Source organism: Pipistrellus hanaki, assembly GCF_964339955.1.
Source record: "Pipistrellus hanaki genome assembly, chromosome: 1".
Classification (NCBI taxonomy): domain Eukaryota; kingdom Metazoa; phylum Chordata; class Mammalia; order Chiroptera; family Vespertilionidae; genus Pipistrellus; species Pipistrellus hanaki.
Genome location: NC_140503.1, coordinates 113,333,920 through 113,348,892, shown reverse-complemented (window position 1 = coordinate 113,348,892; position 14,973 = coordinate 113,333,920). Strand labels below are relative to the sequence as shown.

At 39.4% G+C, this 14,973-nt stretch overlaps 2 pseudogenes across 2 annotated transcripts in view; both read left to right on the top strand.

Moving 5' to 3' along the window:
* Positions 1-14,973, top strand: part of LOC311620764 (nuclear prelamin A recognition factor-like) — an 869,153-nt pseudogene that overhangs the window by 574,876 nt on the left and 279,304 nt on the right. The window lies entirely within an intron of this gene.
* LOC311612394 (neurofilament light polypeptide-like) overlaps positions 5,983-14,973 on the top strand; it is a 114,910-nt pseudogene continuing 105,919 nt past the window's right edge. The window contains exons 1-2 of the transcript in view: positions 5,983-6,061; positions 6,371-6,505. The product of the transcript in view is annotated as a neurofilament light polypeptide-like (transcript). The remainder of the gene's footprint in view (positions 6,062-6,370; positions 6,506-14,973) is intronic.

Here is a 14,973-nt window from a genome sequence, read left to right as displayed (position 1 = left end):
TCCAGCTATACTTCTATTACTCACCAAAGGAAAATGGGATTTTGGGAACTCAGGGATATAATCCCATACCAATAAAAATCACTCATTCTTTCCTGCGAGTCTCAGAAAATTATTTTTCTTGAGATATCATAAAGAATCTATTCCCAGCAACCAGTGGGGAAAAGAAACTCCCCATTTCATTCAATAACACTAAAAAGTAAGTATTAACAAGTTAACACTTAAAATCCTGGGCAAGCCTTGCCAGTCTGTCTCAGTAGTTACGTGGCATTGGCCAGCTATCATCAAAGGGTCCTGGGTTTGATTCACGCATAACTTAGTGCCTCAAACCCCTGCTCCTGTTTGAGGCACTAATGGGAGGCAACCAATTGATGTCTCTCTCTCACATCGATGTCTCTCACTCCCTCCCTCTTTTCCTCCTTCCATTCCACTGTCTTTAAAAGTCAATGGGAAAATATCATGAAGTGAGGATTAACAACACAGACACACATATACACACACACACACACACACACACACACACACACACACCAAAAGAAAAATTACAAAATAACTTGGCACGTGGCACTAGTAATTTTTCATGTGAAAAATTAGATTATATATAATCTAAGGGATTCTCTCTTCCTTTAAGAATGAGTGTTCAAAGAGGGAGTCCAAAGATATTACAAGAAAAGGCCATTTTTAGAAACAGAGAAAAATAATTACTAAAATTATTGTGTTACACCTTGATGAAATAGAGATTTAAAATAATATGCTAAATGTACAATAGTAATCACTTCAGTGAATCAGCATAAAGTAGAAACATAAGAACTCAAGGAAAAATAGTAAAATAACAGATTTTAAAAGAGTGACTGAATAAGTTCAGGAAAATGTGAATTTCTTTTATTCAACAAATATTTTATTTATCATATAGTCCCTAAGAACCTAATCTATGACAGACACTGACAAATATCTCTAATGTACAGTTTATATGATGTTGGGAAGGGAAGCAGTTAACAATTACACATAGGTCCCTAAGAACCTAATCTATGACAGACACTGACAAATATCTCTAATGTACAGTTTATATGATGTTGGGAAGGGAAGCAGTTAACAATTACACATAATAAATACATAAATGATGTGCTATGTAAAAAAGCAGAAAGTAAGATGGAAAGATGATTAATATATCAGGATAAGGGTTGGAGGGTAGGCATTGTGGCTGTAATATTGAGGGTAGGCATTGTGGCTGTAATATTGATAAGGTGAGATTTGAACAAAGAAATGGAAGATGTGAGTGATTTTGCTAAGCAGATAACTTTAATAGCAACATTCTGACAATGAAACCAAATAAAAGATTTATTGAAGGTCATGGCTTAAATTATTTGCTTAAAAATTAACATGGGAATCCTAGCCAGTTTGACTCAGTCGATAGAGCATTGGCCTGCGGACCAAAGGGTTACAGGTTTGATTCCTGTCAAAAGCATCTTGGTTGCAGGCTCTTTTCTGGCCCGAGCCCTGGTTAGGGCTCCTTCAGGAGGCAACCAGTGGATTTGTTTCTCTCACATCGATGTTTCTCTCAGTCTTTTTCTCTATCCTCCACTTTCTTGAAATCAATGGGAAAATAACAAAAACAAAACAAAAACAACAGCAAGGAAAAAACATGTAGAACAATCTATATTCAGAAACAGTAGGTCTAGTCATGCAGATTGATATCATCCAAGGCAATCAGATCTTCTGTGGGGCAAATGGTATGCTAAAAATGAGAGTTTTGGCACATGCTTTAAACATCCCTAATAGAAATAGACTTAAATATCTGAGTTTTATTTTTATAAACATTTCAATTAAAAAAACAACATCACAGCAATGATTAGGCATTTCTATCTTCTAAACATTTGTTAAGATATTGGAAACAATACAGGGAATTTTGTGTAGAATATGCACCTGATCAAAGCCAAGTGTTATGCTAAGTACTCCCTATAACAGGTTGGTAGGATGACTGATGTTCCTTGTTATCATGCTGATACTCTAAAAAAAAATCTAGTCTTAACTAATAAAAGAGTAATATGCAAATTAGCCACCACTCCACTACACCCACCAGCCATGCCCACCAGTCATGCCCACCAGCCAATCAGGAGTATTATGCAAATTAACCCAACCAAGATGGCTGTGGTCATGGAGAGAGCAGGAGGGAGGCTTGGGTTTCCCCAGCAATGGAGGAAGCCAAGCTTTCTGCACACCCAGGCTGGCCCAGGCCTCCACTTAAGGCTACAAAGGTTTAATTTTAGAAGATAAATCCCAAGAAAAATGGTGACAGCCACAAAGCTGGAGAGAACAGGTTAGGGTTGCCCCAGGCAATGGAGGAAGCCAAGCTTACCACCTGCCCTGGCTGGCCTAAGCCTCCACTTCAGGCTACAAAGTTTCAATTATAGAAGATAAATATATCCCAGATACTAGGGCCTCTGCTTGGGTTTCTGGGGGGCATTGCTGGCCTTCAAACCACCACAAACACCTTGCCCAGGTTTCCACACACACAAGAGAACACTCACTCTGATCTGGGACAGCCTTCAGGGCAAACTAGCTGGTCCTCACCCATGCACTAGGACTCTATTCTAATAGAAGAGTAATATGCAGTTTGACCCTCACTCCAACACACAAGATCAAGATAGCTGCCCTTATGTGGTCAAAGATCCTGCCCCATGTGGACACAAGATGACCACCACAACATGGCCATCAGGGGAAGGCAGTTTGGAGGGATCAGGCCTGCAAGAGAGGGCAGTTGGGGGTGATCAAGCCTGAAGGGGAGGGCAGTTAGGGGTGACCAGGCCCCAGGCGGCAGAAGAGGGAAGTTGGGAATAAACAGGCTGGCAGGGGAGCAGTTAGACATAAATCAGGCTGGCAGAAGAGTGGAAAAGGCTGGCAGGCAGAAGTGGTTAGGGGCAATCAGGAAGGCAGGAAGGTGAGTAGTTAGGAGCCAGCAGTTCTGGATTGTGAGAGGGATCCCAGATTGAAGAGGGTACAGGGTGGGCTGAGGGACACCGAATTTCATGAGGGTAACCATTTTCTAAAGCAAACCTGATTTGGAAAATATTTGAGATGAAAGGTTAGCTTATTAATAAATTATAATAATTAGAAGGACTTTGTACCAAATTAGAAAGAAAATGTTGCTGACTCAGCTTTTTCTTCCTCTTTTTTTTTTTACTCCTGATTGAAGCATGCCTGTTTTCTCCTTTGCTGAAGGATAGACATAAGGTATTAGAAACTCCACCATCATAAAATCTTTCTAAGCAATGGAGCAGTGCTCACTGATCAATTCTTTGCCATGAAAGGTCATTTCCATTTATTCCTGCTTAATATTTTCCAGTTTGTTTTTATGTGTGTGTGTGCATGCATAAACATATATGCATATTTAAAAGGAAAAAAAAACACACTTAAAATATAAAGTAATTAATTGTTGTGGCCTTTCTTCACATCAGTTACTTTATTCCTACCACAGGCAACATGGTGCTAATTTCAATAGAGTTGAATTCACACTGTAGAATATGCAGGTTAGGGTATGCAGTCATACATGTATGTATGAGCTTAGGCACATGTCTGCTTAGCTAGATTTTATATTCATAAGTATTAGTCAGCTTGGGTTGCCATAACAAAATACCATAAGCTGAGTAGTTTCAATAACACAATTTTTTTCCTCATCTTGGATGCTTGGAAGTTCAAGATCAAGATGCAGGCTGACTCAAATCTAGGTGAGGGATCTCTTCCTGAATTGCCGATAGCTACATTCTCACTGGGACTTCACATAACCTCTCCTTTGTGACAGTGGGAAGAGAGCAATATATCTGGTGTTCTCTTCTTATAAGGATATTAATCCCATGGGACCAGGTCACATCCTAACAACTTCATCTAAGTCTAATTACTTCTCAAAAGCCCCATTTTCAAATATTACTACAATGGGGGTTAGGAGTTCAACATATTAATTTGGGGGACACAGACATTCAGTCCAAACCAATAAGTCTCCCTCAATATCCCTGAATATGCCCTGAGTTTGAACCATTGGATTATGAACAGTATATGGTGTGTGCACTTTGGGGATCCTCTCCAGATCAGAGATAATCTACTTTTGCTGTACATTGGATATTTGACACTAACTCTAGGCTTAAGTATGTGTCAAGTAGGGACCCCATTTTAATAATGCCAACAAGTGCAGTGTCGTAAGGTTGTAGTTATTTTATATAGGAATAACTGTTACAGGAAACCTGAGAAGAACAAAGCAACACTTAGAGATATGGAGTTACATTTATTACGCACGGGTCCACAGGAAAATGTCTCTAAAATTCTGGGTCCCAACATGGAAGAATTTACCCTATTTATATGATTTTACCTTCTGTGTCTCCCAAATGTGGGGTGATTCCAGCCCCCTTTGCAAGTTCTTAAAGAGCCCCTATGTGCTGGAGCCTTGAGGCTTCAACCAAAGGCCTGGCCTGGTGCCAGCACTGATAATGTCATCCAGGGAAAGTTTAATGGTCTCTCTGAAGTGGGAGTAGTCTTATTTTCCCTATTATTTTAGCAAGCAAGCATTTACAGAAGCCAAATAGCAGGGTTAAAATTTCAAACAGCATTTTTTATATAAGATGGATGCTTCATAACAAGAAGAGAGCATTAAAAATTAGATTGTAGCACTATATTTTCAGAGTTTCTGACTCAGAAGGCACCTGTAGCTTAGGAATACAACTCATAAAAATATATATATGGTTAATTTCTTTTTTTTAAAGCTTACCAACAATATAAATATTATAAAGAAAAAGTAAAAAAAAAAAAAAAAAAGAAATAGAGAAGTAGATAAAAACTTTTAATGGTAAAAGACTTCATCTTCCTCTCAGTCAATGGCAGATAAAATAAAAAATTATGCCTTAGGTAAGGATATAGAAAGGCTAAATTACAAAACAATTAGGTAGATATCAATAACACATGAAAAAGAAGATACATACTTAATATTATACTTATTTTTAGTGGCAATAAAATATTGATCATATATTAGGCTATGAAATAAATTAAAATTAATGAAGAAAAATTGTAGGTATAGATGTTACCATCATATCATCTATAAAATTAGAGAATAACCAGGACTCACAAAAGGCTGTCTTTCAAGGAAGTTAACAATAAAGAGACTAAATTTTCTTCTATTGGGTCAAATTTAAAATATTTTTAAAAAAAGAAGAGTTGAATCATTGAAAAACTAAAATAACAGAATTTTGTCATAGTTAAATTAGTGTTTAGGGGACAATTAAAAGCCTCCTGTATTAATGGTAGTAAATCATGTAATAACATTATGTTAAACATCTACACTAATAAAAAGAAAATGCTAATTGACCATACCTTCCCTATACCCACAGTCAATCAAGAGTGGTATGCAAATTAAGTCAACAAAGATGGAGGGTAGATTTGCATATGCAGGAGGGGCAGACTGTGTCTGACGCTGCTGCAGGATCCAGGCCACCATTGGGGATCAGGCAGCTGTGGTGGGCATTGCCTGGCACCACCTGCAGGGTCTGGGTCGCTAATGGGGTGTGGGCAGGCCAGGCAGACAGTGCCTCACACTGCCCGTGGAGTCCAGGTCACCACTGGAAACCTGGCAGGCTTGGCGGGCAGCACCTGACAGCCACCCTGGGGTCCAGGCCACCATCCTTAGGTGGGCGGCGCCCGAGGCTGGGCGTGGGGCCCAGGCCGCCAACTGTGTCATGCAGGCCAGGCGGACAGTGCCGGACACCGTCCGTGGGGTCCAGGCAGCCATCAAGGACTGGGCAGGCCTGGCGGGCAGCACCTCATGCCACCGGCGGGGTCCAGCCTGCCATTGGTAACCAGGCAGGCTGGGCAGACAGTGCTGAAGCCGCCCGCAGGGTCCAAGGCCACCATCGGTAACCGGCACACCTGATGACAGAGCTGGACTCTGAGGGTGGGGTCCAGGAAGCCATCAGGGTCGGGCGGGCAGCGCCTGTCACCTCCTGCATGGTCCAGGCCACCATCGGGAGCAGGCAGGCCGTGTGGGAAGAGCCTGATGCTGCCTGCAGGGTCCAGGCAGCCTTTGGTAACCGGGCAGGCCTGGGGGGCAGCACCTGAGCAGTCCGAGAGGTCCAAGCAGACTTCTGGCTCGGGGCAGGCAGGAGGGCTGAACCTGATGCTGCCCTCTAGGTTGAGACTGCCATTGGGGACCCAGGTAGGAGGGTGTGGCCAGGGTCTCTGGATCACTGTCTGCCCCAGGCTGTCTGTGGACACCGGTGGAGCAGGCCCGGGTTGAACATTTTAATGAAAATGGGATGCCTGTGCCCAGTCCACTGTGCCCCATTCCTCAAGAGGAGAGGGCAGTAGGCAGTTAGCAGGCACCAGGGCTTGGCAGGGACTGGGAGCAACCTGGGGGCATGCTACCAGGAAGAGGTGCTGAACCATGATGACACAGAGGGCTGGCTGATGCGCACAAAGGTGCAGACCAGGCGGCTCTCGCTGATGCTGAGCTTGAAAAGCACATCAATAGCCTGATAGTCTAAATGGCCTTTGTAAAGAAGGTGCATGAAGAGGAGATCTCCCAGCTGCAGGTGCAGATCCAGTAGCTCAGATCTCCATGGAGATGGACATGTTCTCCAAGTCCGACCTCTCTGCAGCGCTCAAGGACATGGGCGCCCAGTAGGAGAAGCTGGCTGCCTAGGGCATGCAGAATGGTACAAGAGCTGCTCACCATGCTGATCAAGAGCACTACAAGAATAACTATGGGGTGCACACCACCAAGGGGGAGGTGTCTGAAAGCTGCCGCCCGCTCAAGGCCAAGGCCCTGGAGATCAAAGCATTCCAGGCATGAACGAAGCTCTCGCAAAGAAGCTGCAAGAGCTGGAGGATAAGCAGAACTCCGATGTTAGTGCTATGTAGGACACAATCAATAAATTATAAAATGAATTGAGAACTACAGAGAGTGAAATGGAATGATATTTAAAAGAATACCAGGACCTCCTCAATGTGGCTTTGGACATTGACCTTGCAGCCTATAGGAAACTCTTGGAAGGTGAGGAGACCCAGCTCAGTTTCACCAGTGTGGTAAGCATAGCCAGTGGCTACACCCAGAATTCCCAGATCTTTGGTCCATCTGCTTAAAATGATTTACAGACTAGCTCCTACTTGATGTCTGCTTGCTCCTTCCCTTCTTAATACACCAGCCACATCCAGGAGGAGCAGATCGAGGTAGAGGAGACCATTAGGAAGCTAAGGATGAACCCCCCATCTGAAGAAGCTGAAGAGGAGGAGGAGAAGGAAGTAGTATATTAAACAAAAACAAAAACAAAAATAAAACAAAACAGAGCCTGACTGTTGCTGCTCAGTTGGTTGAGCATTGTCCCAGAAGGTCACTGGTTTGATTTCCAGTTAGGGCACATGCCTCTGCTGTGGATTCAATCCATAGTAAAGGGCTTGCATGAGGCAGCCTGTTGATATTTCTAACTCTCTCTGCCTCTCCCTGAAATCAATTAAAACACACACACACACACACACACACACACACACACACACAACAGAATAATCATAAAAGAAACAAAAGAAAGAGGTTAAAAATGAAAATAATATATGATTTAGTGGGTTATTTAATGGTTTATAGTTGGTGTTACTGGACTAGGGATCTGCTTGCCTATGCACATCAAAGCCCAATCAAACATGAACAGGAGTGTGCAGCCATGAAAAAAAATGGTTTATTAATTGAGGAAATGGAGTCATAGGTAAGGCAGTGCACATAGACCTGACTACTCAACAGCTTCCAGGAGATGGTTTATATAGAAAAAATTATTAATCATGGTGGTTAATGGAGTTAGGGTCCTGGGCTCTACTGATTAGTTAGGGCCATGATTGGAACAAGCTGATCATTCTATCATGTCCTGATGTCAGCTGTGGCATTTTTCTGTCTGATTTCAAGAGGATGTGGCCTGTAGGGTCATTCTGCTTTCATTGGCCTAGGGCTGAAACAAAACTGAAACTAAGATGTTATCTGTTGCTCACAGATCTGAGATTTTGTCATTAAGGCAGTTGGATGCTGACCAGAATCTGATCTCCTAGGGCTTAATGATCAAGGAAGGGTGTGTTCAGACAGAAAGGAGAAAGTCATGTGAAATGGAGTTTCTGTCTGCTTACTTTGGTATCTCAAATAGTAGCATCACCTTGTGACTCCTGATTATGTAATCATCTAATCCAAAAACAAACACTAAAATATTTTTTGAAATAAATAAAGTTACTTACCAAAAAAGACATAATTGCTCCAATACCCTAGAAGTCTCTCTTCTATAACTCTTTTATCAGAGTTTGTGGCATAACCTCATTCAGTATGTTAGTTCTCCAGGCACATATCTACATTGATCAGCTGAAACAGAGGCCCATGTGGTGCGTTTTAGGTGCACAACAGCCTCCACTTAGTCCAGAGACTTATACCTTTGGGCTACACTCAAACCTGTCCATCTTGCAGATTGTCTAATAAACTTCCTGAATAGCATGGCCAGATGTGATTTGTGTTGCCTTCAAATTCCTAAAATGTTAGCTGCAAAAATATTAGGTTCAATTGGATATTTCACACTCATAAGATTTAAATAGACCTATCTAGTACCAATTTTCTCAAATTTATAGAAAGATACAGAACAGGAAACACAGTCTGCTAACCTCTAGATGCCAGGAGCTAGTTATTATTGTCAACAACTGGCAGCTCAATATGAGGGCATGAGACCATGGAGTGTACAGAGGTTCACACTTACTTAAAAGTCTGAGTTCAATCGAGGAATCAGTATTTATTCTAACAGTTTCATGAATTTAACTTCCAATTTACCAAAACAAGAACATACTGAAAAGAATCATCAAGCTCAGGAAATCCCTTCACTCAGCTTTTTATTCTGTATTTGTTTTTTAATAATCTCATAGTACAGATTCAGTTTATTAATCAAATATTAATCAGTGTTTTTTTAAGTTTTAGAATAAATAATATTGCCTAGTATTATAGCTGAAATTGGACCTTTATAAGGTTTCTAGTAAGTGGAATAAGGCAAATTCAAGGCCCATTTGCATTGGGAGAGAATGGAAGAGGAGAAAACTCTGTTGTCATCTGTACTCATGCCTACCATGCATAGTGAGTGCATTTGTAAGGGTTATCTGTCATGTCCCAGGCTGCAGAATTGCAAAATTTAGTTGAGATAATAGGATCAAGTAGAGTATTTCTTTGGGAATTATTTTCCAATCTCTGGCTTCAGTGTCTCTCATTTATAGAGACATTGGTATTTATAGAATACCAAGATTAGGAAGACCCCTTTAGACTAAATTGTGTAAAAGAAAAGGCGACTTCATGGAATCCTGAAGCAACATAATGGTGATAGCTTCAGAGACAGATTTCTCATGAAACTAATAAAGCTTAGATTTCAGGACTCATCGTTTGGACAGATAACCTACCTAGCCCTGTGTCCATGTAAGAAATGTCCAAACCCATAGATAGTTTTTTATAAGAATTTAGTTAAGCCAAACTAACAACAAATGCCAGGGAGGAAGATCTCAAATGCTTTGAAGAATAGCAATTTTGCAGTTTCTTGCATGTACTTGAAATTAAGGAGGTAATGTGAGCAAGATTACATGGAGGTGGCAGAAGGAAAGGAGGAGATTGGATTACTGGATATGATAAGATTACAAGATTGTGTCCTCTTTTGTGCACAGTCATTGCTTATTTCAAATATGTTAACCTAGATGCACAGAAACAATGGGCAGGACTTGCTTATGGCAAAGGTATACTTTTTACTAAAATGTTTTGCCTGGAGCATGACTGCTCACCATGACCTTCTCATTAGTAATCTATTATGAGATCACTATGTGAGGTCACTTTCCATAGAACCCCATTTTTTTGTATATACCTGGGAGGTGCTTTAACAAATTTATATTAATTATTTAATTTTTTATAAGAAAAATATTACATAATTTATAGAAGTTTTACTGGTAGGTTCTGATATATAAACCCACCAACAGTATTTTAGTTGATTTTTGTACAGAAAAAAAGGCAACCTCCAAAGCAATAAATAAAATAAGTTTGGCTGTGTTTAACTTACTATAATAGAGAACACATCCAAAGTAGAAGGTTCAACTGGGATTACCATTTGATTATATTATTATAATCCACTGTCATTTCCCATGTCCAATTCATATCCAGTACAGTCCAAAAATAAATGAAATGGGACTATAAAGATCAATTAACCAAGATAGCATAAGCTTCTTTCAATAATAATAGCCCTTACTCCAATTACCAAGGGAATCTATTCAAATTCTCTATTCAGGCAATATAGAATTTGAATATTACTTTGAAAAAGGCTGGGGTTGAGGCCCAATGGACCAAATACGTAGCAATCATTAATGAAAACTCTATCACTATACCATGCTAACACTCTACCTTGATCTGTGGACCACAACATTATTCTGGGTCTCAAGGAACTTGCATTTACTTAGACCTATGTCTAATAATTCCTGAACAGTTACCATAGTGCACACTTGAGAGTTTATCTGGGAAAGGAAAATTTATAATATGTACTTATTATGTAACTATAGGAAACTTTATCTTTGCCAGCTAGATTTTAACTTCATTAAGGAATATTTGGAATTGTGAATTGACTAATTTCTGATTAGTAGGTAAAATGCTTTAAGTTTCTAATATAGTGATTCAAGATAAATCTATTTGACAAATCTATAGTTTTTTTGTTTGTTTTATTTTGTTTAATTTTATATAACTCATTATTGTTTTATTGGACTTTAATGAATTGCTTATTTCTTTCAGTCCCTGAAGCTCAATAATCAATTAATAGTTTTTGCATTAAATGAAGTTGGTTAGCTTCTATTACCCTGTGATTACATCATTCAAATTTGACCCAGAAGCCATTAAAAGAGTGGAATCTAGTAGCAACATTTCTGACTTTCAATGAAATACCACTACAACACATTTCAACAATATTATCATTCTCATGTTTTGATGAAAACAATACCTTTAAACCATCTATGAAGACATTAGATAGGAACCATGTAGCAGTAGATTGCACATCTTAAATCCATTTGACATTCATAAATAATCAGTTTTTCTATTTCTTCCACTGCATTAGACCAAGTAATTTCTGGCATCTCATAGTTATTTAGTGAAAGATAACTTTGAGTCCAAAACTCAGTCAACTAACAAAAATCTAGAAACATTCACTCTATTATTTTTCTAGTTGGAATATTAAGTTCTTAATAAATGCACTCTTTAAAAAACTCAGTTTTACTAAAATTATGTTTATTTATCTCTGATCAAATGTTCTCAGAATCTATATTAAAAATATTATCCATGGATTTTCTATTATAATACTTTATATTATAATATAAATTAATAAAGCTTAGCAATACTTTTACCTTTTGCTCCCATGTTAACTCTATAATTGGCCCCTGGGAAATTCTGGATTCTCAGTCACATTACAGATCTGAATAAAATGATAAAATTAGAGTTAGCGGAGGTGTGCATGAGAAGACTTAATTGCTCCCGGGGTTGTTATAGAGTCTTCATGCAAGGCAAGAACAACCTCATAGGACCCTGGGGAAGAAAGTTGCTTCCTCTGATAAAGGAGGTGTGGATAGTAGGGTTTTTGAAACCTCCAGCAATCTCATATTACCACCCTAAGCAGACATTTCTGTTTTCATGTTTATACTCTTTCATATACTTTCTTGATTTCTTAAATTTAACATGCAATAATTTCTAAAATTAATAATAGCTAAATTTCATTGAGTAAGTAATGTTTCAGATGATATTTTGAGCATGTCACATGTATAAACTCATTTTTACCTTTCACAATATCTTATAAGGAAGGCATTATTATTCAAAAGAGAAAAGTGAACCACAGAGGTATCACATTGCTCAAAATTACAAAACTAGAAAACAGCGGAACCAGAATTTAAACCAAAGTCGTCTAGCCCTTACATTCACTGAGGCTTAGCTTTCAGTAGGTATTGTAATTCATAAACCCACAGGATCAAATTTTAATTTCAGCTTTCAGGCATATCATTGGACAATGTAATTGATAAGAAATTCATTAAATATAGTCATTAAATGCTTATTGTCTTTTACTTTGCTGAGAAATTGGAGCTTTGAGCTTTCCATTCTCTTTCTTTAACATGTCCAGTACAGATAGAGACTAAATCATCATACAGATTCCCTTGGATTGCTGCGTCTTTTATATTTTCCTATGGAATGACTTCACTTGGACTTTTTTACAGTTACCCATTAGTAATTACTTAGTTAATCTGCCAATGTATGCAAAAGGCTGCCATAAATCTTATCTCCTAATTATACTTTCAAATGAAAGAATCCCAAATCAACTCAGATGATCAATTCTAGATATCCAACCATAAAATGAGAGTTGCTTCTATATATATATATATATATATATATATATATATATATATATATATATCTCCAAACTATTTCATTTGAATAAACATATATTGTTGGGAACCAATTAAACAGAAAGGATGTTGTATATCTTATTAAATATTTTGAAAGTTGAAGGTCTGAAGCAAAGCTACTGGCTTTTAATTCAGTAAAAGGTGGCTTTCATAGAGCTGGGAATCAAGAGAAACTGAGCAGTCAGAAAACAGGACATGAAAAGTCTTCTAAGGAGACAATAAGATCATATGCTAATCTATTTCTATATGTTTTGAAGAAACATTTTATATTATCCATCACTAGGTTATTGATAATAAAGGAAAGCCTACTAAAATAACATAAAGATACCTTTAAAAGATGGGTAGCATATTTAGTTTAGAATCCAAAATGCATATAAAAACAAATTTATACAATTTCTTTGTAAAAATAATTTTCTAAAAATAAAAAATAGTTAAATAAATAGAGCAGGGCAAAGACATATATAAGATAGTTTTATGGGTAGAAAGATTCAACATAAAAGTGTTGAACCCTGCTAGCGGTTCTCAACCTGTGGATTACGAACTGTGGTTGAGAACCACTGCTGTAGAGCCTAAGACCATTGGAAAACACAGATATTTACATTACAATACATTGACAGTAGCTTAATCACAGTTATGAAGTAACAACAAAAATAATTTTATGGCTGGAAGTCACTACAACATGAGGAATTATATTAAAGGGTCGCAGCATTAGAAAGGTTGAGGACCACTATGGTAGAGTATTAACAGGGAACTAGGTTTCCTTGTACACTGCTGTAATAGGCACAATATATATTACTATTTTAGGATACAATACCCATGACAGTAATATGCCAAAATGTAAAATAAAAAAAAATAAAAATAAACTTTTTCTGTTGCCAATTTCCAGTGCAGTCAAGTGTTGTGCTTAAGAATACAACTCAACTATTTTCATCCTGGCTGAAGTGTTTTGCTCTATTTACCAGCATGTTTAATTCTATTCTAAGAATTTTATGGGCCCTAAAATGATAGTTTGGAATATAGCTACATTTAAAAAAATGTGACAATTAGGTAATGATTTAATGAGATAACTCATTATTTTCATTACATTTTATTTTTTTGAGCACCTGACTCAGAGGGTCTTATAGTTCCCTCAAATTGCACAAGAATGAATTCAAGCATTGTAGCAATTTCTAAGTAGTCTGAATTTTTTAAAATAATGCTTTCCTACCTGGCCTGCGTGGCTCAATGGTTGAGCATTGACCTATGAACCAGGAGGTCATTGTTCAATTCCCAGTCAGGGTCTCATGCCTCTGTAGTGGGCTTGATCCCCAGTAGAGGGCATGCGGGAGGCAACTGTTTGATGATTCTCTCTCATCATTGATTTTTCTCTCTCAATAAAAATATATATTTAAAATAAATAAATAAAATAAAATAATTCATTCTTCCTCTAATATCTTAAACACAGTTGGTCTATTAAAATGTTTATTGCTCCCTAGCTGGTTTGGCTCAGTGGATAGAGTGTCAGCCAGCAGACCAAAGGGTCCCAGGTTAGATTCTGGTCAAGGGGACATGCCCAGGTTGTGGACTTGATCCCCAATGAGGGATGTGCAGGAGGCAGCCAATCAATGATTCTCTCTCATCATTGATGTTTCTATCTCTCTTTTCCTCTCCCTTTCTCTCTGAAATCAATAAAAATGTATTTTGAAAAAAATGTTTATTGCATCTTATCTAATAAAAGAGTAATATGCAAATTAACCATCACTACATGACAAAATGATGGCTCCCAGTCCTCTTAGGCTCAGGGAGGGCTGCTGCTGAGATCAGCATCATGAGGCCTCAGCTGTTGGCCTGGGAGGTGCCTTCACACCCCCAGAGTGAACTGCTCCTGGTCTCCATCCAGGCCGTAGCCTGGGAGACAGCTGTGCACCCCTGGCATGATCAGCTCCCAGCTGTGACATGGGCCATAGGCTTAGGAGGCAGTGACCACCATTTGCGTGATCCATTCCCAGCCGTGACCCTGGCTGTCAGCCTAGAAGGCAGCACAACCCCTCCTCCCTGGTGAGATCCGCTCCCAGCCGTGACCTGGGCAGTAAGCCTGGGAAGCTGCACGCATCCCCTGTGCGATCTTTTCCCAGCTATGACTGGGGCTTTTAGCCTGGAAGATGACATTTCCCTGTCATGATTAGCACTCAGCAGGGACCATAGCCTTGGCCTGGGTGATGGCTGCGCCTTCCCCCTCCCCCCGCCCCAACCCCCCTACCCACACATGTGATCTGCTCCTAGCCTGGGCTGGGCTGTGGGCCTGGGAGGCGCCAGCAGCCGCCTATCCCTCCCTTCCCCCACAAGTGATCAGTTCCATCCACAGTTGGGGGGTGCAGGCCTGGGAGACAGCTGTGCCCCCAAGAGCTATCCCTTTCTTGGGGCAACCTGGGGTGTCAACCTCCAAAGGACATGTGCCCCCATTGAGTTACCCACCCCCCCCCCAAACACACCTATAGCCTTGGAATTTCCCTAGCCCCAGCAGAGTGATTACAAACAGAAAAG